The following is a 10,184-nucleotide window of genomic DNA, read 5'->3' on the forward strand; positions in this document are numbered from 1 at the left end:
CGTCAGTATCCGCATACCTATTTCAATCTCGTTTACCCGCAAGTATCTTTACTCGTTCCGTAATACAAGATCCCGCAACTTACAATAAGTCACATTGCTTGCAAGGCTTGTGTGTGATGTTGTATTACCGAGTGGGCCCCGAGATACCTCTCCGTCACACGGAGTGACAAATCCCAGTCTTGATCCATACTAACTCAACTAACACCTTCGGAGATACCTGTAGAGCATCTTTATAGTCACCCAGTTACGTTGCGACGTTTGATACACACAAAGTATTCCTCCGGTGTCAGTGAGTTATATGATCTCATGGTCATAGGAACAAATACTTGACACGCAGAAAACAGTAGCAACAAAATGACACGATCAACATGCTACGTCTATTAGTTTGGGTCTAGTCCATCACGTGATTCTCCTAATGACGTGATCCAGTTATCAAGCAACAACACCTTGTTTATAATCAGAAGACACTGACTATCTTTGATCAACTGGCTAGCCAACTAGAGGCTTGCTAGGGACAGTGTTTTTGTCTATGTATCCACACATGTAAATGAGTCTTCATTCAATACAATTATAGCATGGATAATAAACGATTATCTTGATACAGGAATTTATAATAATAACTATATTTATCATTGCCTCTAGGGCATAATTCCAACAGTCAATCCCTTATAAATTGTTTGCAAAGTGAGAACTGAAAGAAAAAAGTAAACAAAGCAAAGTAAAAGCGAAAGTGGAGACGATAGTTGTGAATAGACCCGGGGGGCGTAGTGTTCACTAGTGGCTTCTCTCATGAAAGCAAGTAGACGATGGGTGAACGAATTACTGTCGAGCAATTGATAGAACCGCGCAAAGTCATGACATCATCTATGGCAATGATTATATCTATAGGCATCACGTCCAAAACAAGGAGACCGATACTTTTTGCATCTACTACTATTTCTCCACACGTCGTCCGCTATCCAGCATGCATCTAGTGTATTAAGTTCATAAGAATAGAGTAATGCCTTAAGCAAGATGACATGATGTAGATGGACAATCTCATATCTACAATAAAAGCCCATCTTGTTACCCTTGATGGCAACAACACGATGCATGCCTTGTTGCCCCTTCTGTCACTGGAAAAGGTCACCACACGATATGAACCCAAAACCAAGCACTTCTCCCATTGCAAGAATCATAGATCTAGTATGCCAAACAAAACCCAAGACTCGGAGAGACTTACAAGGATATCAAATCATGCATATAAGAAATCAGCAAAGACTCAAATATAAATCATAGATAATGTGATCACAAATCCACAATTCATCGGATCTCGACAAACACACCGCCAAAGAGAATTACATCGGATAGATCTCCATGAAGATCATGGAGAACTTTGTATTGAAGATCCAAGAGAGAGAAGAAGTCATCTAGCTACTAACTACGGACCCGTAGGTCCGAAGTGGGCTACTCACGAGTCATTGGAGAGGCGATGATGTTGATGTAGAAGCCCTCCAACTCCAAAGTCCCCTCCGGCAGGGCACCGGGAAGGGTCTCCAGATGAGATCTCACGGAAACGGAAGCTTGCGGCGGCGGAAAAGTGTTTTCGTGGATGCCCTGATTTTTTTCTGGATTTTAGGGAATATATAGGTGAAAGAGCTAGGGTAGGGGGGCGCCATGGAGGCCACAAGCCTGGTATCTGCCCCCCTGGTGGCGGCTACAGGGCTTGTGGGCCCCCTGGGGCTCTCGTGCCTTGGTCCTCAAGTCCCCCGATCTTCTTCTGTTCTAGAAAAAATTATTTAGGGGATTTTATTCTGTTTGGACTCCGTTCCAAAATCAGATCTGAAAAGAGTCAAAAACACAAAAAAAACAGGAACTGGCACTTGGCACTGAATTAATAAGTTAGTCCCAAAAAAGATATAAAAGGTACATAAAGCATCCAAAGTTGACAAGATAACAGGATGAAACCATCAAAAGTTATAGATACGTTTGAGATGTATCAAGCATCCCCAAGCTTAACTCCTGCTCGTCCTCGAGTAGGGAAGTGATAAAGAATGAATTTTTGATGCCTTCATGCTACCTAGCATAGATGTCCTTTGTAACTCCTCTTATGTGACGTGAATGTTCAGATCCATTAGATTCAAAACAGTAGTTTGCTATTGACGTGGAGACAATAATACTTCAAGCAAACTAGCAAGGTAATCATGAACTTTCAAAATAACAAGGCCAAAAGAAAGTTATCCCTACAAAATCATATAGTCTGGCTATGCTCTATCATCCTTGCACAACGAATTTAAATCATGCACAACCTCGGTATTGGCCAAGTAATTGTTTTCACACCTTTACTTCCTCAAACTTTTTCAACTCTCACGCAATACATGAGCGTCAACCATGGTTTTAGCACTATAAGTGGAATGGAGTGTGGTGGAGGTTGCAAGGCAAACAAGGATAAGATGGTCACATTGACTAGGCATATCAAAGAGCCATGGAGATGCTCATCAATAGATATCAACGTGAATGAGTAGGGATTACCATACAATTGATGCACTAGAGCTAAGAGTATGTGAAAGCTCTTAAAGAAAACTAGTGGGTGTGCATCCAACTTGCTTTCTCACGAAGACCTAAGGCAATTTTTGAGGAAGCCTATCATTGGAATATACAAGCCAAGTTATATAATGAAAATTTCCCACTAGATATATGGTGGTGACAAAACGAGAGACTCTCAATCATGAAGATCATGGTGCTTAATATGAAGCACAAGTGTGGAAAGATAGTAGCATTGTCCCTTCTCTCTTTTTCTCTCATTTTTTTGGTGGGCTCTTTGGCCTCTTTTTTTTGGGTGGGCATATTTGGCCTCTTTTTGTAAATGGGCTTCGCTGGCCTCTTTTATTTTCTCACATGAGACAATGCTCCATCAATGATGACCATCACACTTACAACTCAAAACTTAGAGCAATGATGACTCTATATGGAATGCCTTCGGTAGTGTACCGTGACAATGATCTAGCATGGCATAGACATCAATGGAAACATCATGCTAGCTATCTTATGATCATGCAATGGCAATGTAGAAGTGGTGGCACATGTCATGGTGGTAGTTGCATGGCAATATATCTCGGAATGGCTTTAAAAAGGCCATAGTAGGTAGGTATGGTGGCTGTTTTGAGGGAGGCTATATGGTGGGTTTTGTGCACCGACGAAAGTTGCACGACACTAAATAAGATAGTGATGGTGGAAGGTGAAAGTGCATCTAAACCATGGACTCAACATTAGTCATGAAGAACTCATATACTTGTCGCAAAAGTTTTAGTAGTAATCGAAACAAAGCATTCAACCCATATTCCTAGGGGAAAGGTTGGTAGGTATAAACCATAACGCGATCCCGACCGCCACACAAAGGATGACAATCAATGAACTAATCATGCTCAGACTTATCACATAGAGGTTCACCATACGTGCATGCTACGGCAATCACTAACTCCAACACAAGTATTTCTAGATCCACAACACCTTACTAACAACTTAAATATTACCACAACCACAACTCAAAACTAATTGAGATGAATCAAACTTCTCTTACTACTCAATGCACATGAAGGTGGAAGTTTTCATATCCCTTTGGATAACTACCCCTTTGAGACTAATTTCATAGCATAGATTAACTACCAAGCCACGCGCTTCCGTGATCTAAAAGATATAAGTGAAGCACACAGAGCAAAACCAACTAGCTCAAAAGATATAAGTGAAGCACATGTGAGCTGAATTGTCTACCAAAGGATATAAGTGAAGCTCGACAAAATCACTGTGAGTGCATGTCTCTCTCTCTCTAGGTGTGCAGCAAGGAAGATTGTGACAAAAAAAGACTCCTACGATACAAGACGCTCCAAGCAAAGCACATAACATGTGGTGAATAAAAATATAGCCCCAAGTAAAGTTACCGATGGATTGAAGACGAAAGAGGGGATGTCTTCCGGGGCATGCCCAAGCTTAGGCTTTTACGGCATCCTTGAATCAACTTGGGGTGCCTTGGGCATCCCCAAGCTTGAGCTCTTGCCACTCTTTATATCTTTGTCCATAAGAACTTCACCCAAAACTTGAAAACTTCAAAACACGAAACTTCAACAGAAACTCGTGATATCATTAGTATAAGAAAGCAAACCACCACTTCCTTAGGTACTGTAGAAAACTTAAATTCTACTTATGTCGATGTTGGATTACTGTATTTTCAATCTTTCATGGCTAATACCCCCCGATACTATCCATAGTTTCATCAAAATAAGCAACCAACTCAACAAAAACAGAATCTGTTAACAGCAGACCAGTCTGTAGCAATCTGTATACTTCATATACTTATGTTACTTCAAAAATTCCAAAGCATTACGACAGTCTGAAGAATTTGCGTAGAAATCAGAAGCAAAAAGAATAAACTCAAAAGCTCTTACAGAAAGAAAATGAAAATTCTTTTCGTGAGCAGAAAGTTTCTGTCTTTTCGAGCATGACCAAACGATCATCCCCAAGACTAATAATAACGGTTTTACTTGGCATAAACGCAAAAGAAATACAAAAAAACACAATCATAACAGAATTATGAAAGTGTGGAAAACACAAAGCAGAAAGAAAAAGGATAGATTCGTTGGGTTGCCTCCCAACAAGCACTATTGTTTAACGCCCTTAGCTAGGCAAAAGGTGATGGAATCACGTATAGTCATCTTTGGTGCTCAAACCATAAGTAGCGTGATCATTTATCATCTTAAGATCTTCATCTTTATTAGATGACTCACCACTAGCTTTAGGAACAAAAACAGACTTGACGGTCTTTTTGAGAGTGAGATTTGGAGTATTTTGCACAGCGGCAAAAGCGGAACCCAAGTTGGTTATGACATCTTCTAGTTTGCCAATTCTAGAGGAATCATTAACTATAGGTTCCTTCTCCCTTAAATTATTCAAAACCATTCCCACTTTGGATCCATACTGAGTAATTTGATTGTGGATCTTTCTATCCAAACCCTCAATAAGTTCAATTGTGGAAATTTTGTTTTCAATAGCGTCAAGCCTTTGCATCACGTGTTCCAAGGTCAAGGTAGTTCCATTAACCATGAGCGGGGGTGAGCCTACCAAATTCATGATAGCTCCATAGGAGTCAACAGTATGGCTCCCCAAAAAAATTCTGCCTATGATGGTATCAAGGATATACCTATTCCAAGGAGACATTCCAACAAAAAAACTACGAAGAAGAACTGTAGTGGATTGCTTACGAGTAGATCTACTTTGAGTATTGCAAATCCTGTACCAAACGTCCTTTAAATTTTCTTCCTCATTCTGCCTAAAATTGAGAACTTCATTCTCATGGGTATCGTTTGGAGTGGTGGATCTAGCCATTGATGGACTATCCCACACACAAACGAGCAGGAAGAGAGAGAGAGTGAAACGGGCAAAAGAGAACGGTGAAAGGCAAAAGAAAACGGCAAGGGACAAAGGCAAATGAAAACGGCAAATGTGAAGTGGGGGAGAGGAAAACGAGAGGCAACTGGCAAAAAAGGTAAATGCAAGAGATGAGTTTGTGACACCTACTTGGATAGATCTTGACTTGATCTCTCCTCGGCAAGCGACCCTCCTCCCCAGCAACGGCGCCAGAAATCCTTCTGCTACTGCGACAACAGACCTTCCCTGGCAACGGCGCCAGGAATCCTTCTATCACGGGCTACGCCTTTAGGGACTTCCTTGGCAAATATGCAAAGGATTTCCTCGCGGCCTTGGAGCCTTCCATTGGTGTTCCCTTGAAGAGGAAAGGGTGATGTAGCATAGCGGCGGTAAGTATTTCCCTCAGTTTGAGAACCAAGGTATCGATCCAGTGGGAGGCGCGTGTCGATTCACAAGTACCTGCACAAACACAAAGAGCTTGCACCCAACGCTATGAAGGGGTTGTCAATCCCTTATAGATTGTTTGCAAAGTGAGAACTGAAAGCAAAAAAGTAAACAAAGCAAAGTAAAAGTGAAAGTGGAGAAGATAGTTGTGAATAGACCCAGGGGCCGTAGTGTTCACTAGTGGCTTCTCTCATGAAAGCAAGTAGACGGTGGGTAAACGAATTACTGTCGAGCAATTGATAGAACCGCGCAAACTCGTGAAGTCCTCTATGGCAATGATTATATCTATAGGCATCACGTCCAAGACAAGTAGACCGATACTTTCTGCATCTACTACTATTATTCCACACGTCGTCCGCTATCCAGCATGCATCTAGTGTATTAAGTTCATAAGAATAGAGTAACGCCTTAAGCAAGATGACATGATGTAGATGGACAATCTCATATCCACGATAAAAGCCCATCTTTTTACCCTTGATGGCAACAACACGATGCGTGCCTTGCTGCCCCTTCTGTCACTCGGAAAGGTCACCACACGGTATGAACCCAAAATCAAGCACTTCTCCCATTGCAAGAATCATAGATCTAGTTGGCCAAACAAAACCCAAGACTCGGAGAGACTCACAAGGATATCAAATCATGCATATAAGAAATCAGCAAAGACTCAAATATAAATCATAGATAATCTGATCACAAATCCACAATTCATCGGATCTCGACAAACACACCGCCAAAGAGGATTACATCGGATAGATCTCCATGAAGATCATGGAGAACTTTGTATTGAAGATCCAAGAGAGAGAAGAAGCCATCTAGCTACTAACTACGGACCCGTGGGTCTGAAGTGGAATACTCACGAGTCATTGGAGAGGCGATGATGTTGATGTAGAAGCCCTCCAACTCCAAAGTCCCCTCCGACAGGGCACCGGGAAGGGTCTCCAGATGAGATCTCGCGGAAACAGAAGCTTGCGGCGGCGGAAAAGTGTTTTCGTGGATGCCCTGATTTTTTTCTGGATTTTAGGGAATATATAGGCGAAAGAGCTAGGGCAGGGGGCGCTAGGGAGGCCACAAGCCTGGTAGTCACCGCCCCCGTGGTAGCGGCTACAGGGCTTGTGGGCCCCCTGTGGCTCTCCTGCCTTGGCCCTCAAGTCCCCCGATCTTCTTATGTACTGGAAAATTTTATTTCGGGGATTTTATTCCGTTTGGACTCCGTTCCAAAATCAGATATGAAAAGAGTCAAAAACACAGAAAAAACAGGAACTGGCACTTGGCACTGAATTAATAAGTTAGTCCCAAAAAAGATATAAAAGGTACATAAAGCATCCAAAGTTGACAAGATAACAACATGAAACCATCAAAAATTATAGATACGTTTGAGACGTATCACACTGCACCTCCTCTCCCTCGTCGTTTCTCTCCTCCAAACACCCACGGCGAAGCCCTGCGGAACTATCACCACCAACACCTGATCACGCCATCGTACTGCCGAGGACTGGGGCTGCTACTTCACCATCGCTCGCTGGGTCGAGGAGGTGAAGGCGGCACCAAGTTGTACGTGTGTTGAATGGGGAGGTGTCATCCGTTCCGCACTTGATCGGGAGATCACGGGACGGTTCGTGACTGGATCGCGAAGGTGTACCACTACATCAACCACGTTCTTGAATGCTTCCGCTTAACGATCTACAAGGATATGTAGATTCAATCTCTCCTCTCGAAGATGGTCATCACCATGGATAGATCGTGTTTGCATGTAGGAATTTTTTTTTGTTTCCCATGCAACGTTCCCCAACAGAACCCATGTACCTAAAGTTACCACCCAAGACACAACAATCAATGGCGGATCATGGCAATCTAAATATTTCATTTTAGTTCTATGCCCCCTACTGATCATGTAACATGTGGGTGTGGTGGCATACTAACTGAAATTTTTAGCCTCCAATGAGGTGCTCCGAGTGGTGTACGTGTCCTACGTCAAGAAAGATGTAGCCTATAAGATCAAATACAACATTCTATGTTGCTTACGACTGATGATGTCTCCCATGTTTCAGATGTCATCCTTGGGCGCGCCATAGTATGTCATGGAAAGATCATGACTCCTCGTGCACATCTCATGGACGAACTTCTAGAAGGATCCCGCCAACTGGGAATAAGATATAACATGCGTTGTCGGGGCCCAAGAACACACGCTTGGGAAAATATGGTGTTGAATGGGAGGGGAATGTCATGATGAGCAAGTCACCTGAAGTAGAGTTGACTTGAGCTGCAGCCTAGTATGGGCCTTGGGGAAAATATGTGTGTGTTCGGGGTTGCCAAGCCCAGCATGTGTTATGTGACTCCACTTCCTATTTAGGGTGATGTATGCATGTGAAGAGCATCGATGGCTACAATGCATGAACTTGAAACCAAAACCACTAAATCGGGGTATCTATCCTCCTCCCAAGTTCCCAAATCCATCTTGAATCACCCTCATCCTTGTGATTCAAGTTAGGAATGTGACACTATTGAACCAACTATTATAAATAAATTAACTCTAAATTAACACTCGTCAAAAATACTTTCCTTGTTAAACCAAGCCATGGAAGCCAAGAATTACAGAACACTCGTGCTACCTACAAATAGACCAATTATTTTATCTAGTTTTCGTAAGGAGATTGCCAATGGTATTGTAATTAAGCTGTCAACATCGACAAGGTTCTACCTCAGAAACTTTTGCATCCCTCCACATCAGTTTCACAATGTCTCTTCACACGTATACACACGGACATAATCAAATTACACTTGCTATAACTGCTATATTAATAGTATGACTATCCAGAATCAATAATTATAGGGGAAATTACACTTTTGACTTTAGTTGTGCCAGCTCGTGGGCTTTGCCTTAGTTTTTTGGCTCTCCTTAGTTTTGCTTAGATTTTTCATTGACATCGTCTAAGTGTCATTTGACCGTTTGACCAATACTTTGTAAATTCATAAAAAGTTCATATGAGATCATAAAAAATAAAATAAGATATCAAAATATTCACACAACATTACCTTTATGTGCATATCATTTGCATTCAGGAAAAAGTATTGTTAAAATAACATGAGGTTATTAATGTTATTAACTTTATTAAAAATAAAAAGGTGTAAAAAATATTTTTCATGAAGTTTCAAAGTAATGGTCAAAATAAAAAATAAAAAGGTATGGAATTTTTTCATAAAAATAAACTTGTTATGAAGTTTCAAAATAATGATCAAGGTCGTTTGAAAATTCATAGCAAGTTGAAATGAACTCACGAAAAGGCAAATAAGATATCACGATGTTCCTAAAAAATCACCTACATTTGCAATTATTTTTTATTCATGAAAAAAATATATTTTTTGTACCTTTCTATTTTTAATAATGTTGGTGACATTAATAACCTCGCGTAGTTTAATCAATACTTTTATTCCTTGATGCAAATGGCATGCACACAAAGGTAATGTCTTTTTGAACTTTTTTTATGTCTAATTTTAATTTTTATAGGTTCATATTTTTTATGAATTTTAGAAGTATTAGTCAAACGGTCAAAGGGCACTCAGAGGACTTCATAGACAAATCTAAGGACAAAACTGAGCATAGAGTGAAAGTAAGGGCAAAACACGAGGGGTGATTCCGACTAAGGACAAAAATGCATTTATCCCGTAATTGTATGACTCTATCGAGCATTATTAATGTTTTCTCCACATAGGTATAACGACACATCATACATTTTGAAACACAAGGTATGTATACTTTTCTAAACTAAGTTCTTAGGAAATCAATAAAAAATGCAACCCCATTTACACTTTCAAATTTGATCCAAAATGTAGCAAGTTCTAAATTTAGTGCATTTTTTCTCATGTTGTTCGTACTTCATTTTTTTTAGTTTATTGGGCTCATCTTCAAATTGCTTATAAGCAAGGAGAACCTAATTAGTTCCTAGACCATGAATTAATAAATAATTCATATCCCCTTCATGCATTATTTAGTTTTACAATGAGAACCAAATTAGACACAATTTAATGCAAATGCAATAAATGTTTACCTATTTTTCAAAGCAAAGGGGCTTACAAACATGAAAAATTGGATTTCGTAGATGGGCATAATAAACTAGAAAGGAGAGAATAATATTTAGCTCCTCACTAATTCCATAAAGAATTGGGGATATAACTTTAGTATCTATAAAAAATTGTAGAAAAAAGTAACGGTAACACTCACATTTTAACATTTTATAAATGGATGTCTTAATTCGTTTATTTTAATATATCAACTTGATACAACCACAAATAGTTTAGGCCCCTTGTTTATGCATCCTCGGGGCACACAACCAATTGTTGGG

This window comes from Hordeum vulgare, chromosome 2H (assembly GCF_904849725.1).
Source record: "Hordeum vulgare subsp. vulgare chromosome 2H, MorexV3_pseudomolecules_assembly, whole genome shotgun sequence".
NCBI classification, from domain to species: Eukaryota; Viridiplantae; Streptophyta; class Magnoliopsida; order Poales; family Poaceae; genus Hordeum; species Hordeum vulgare.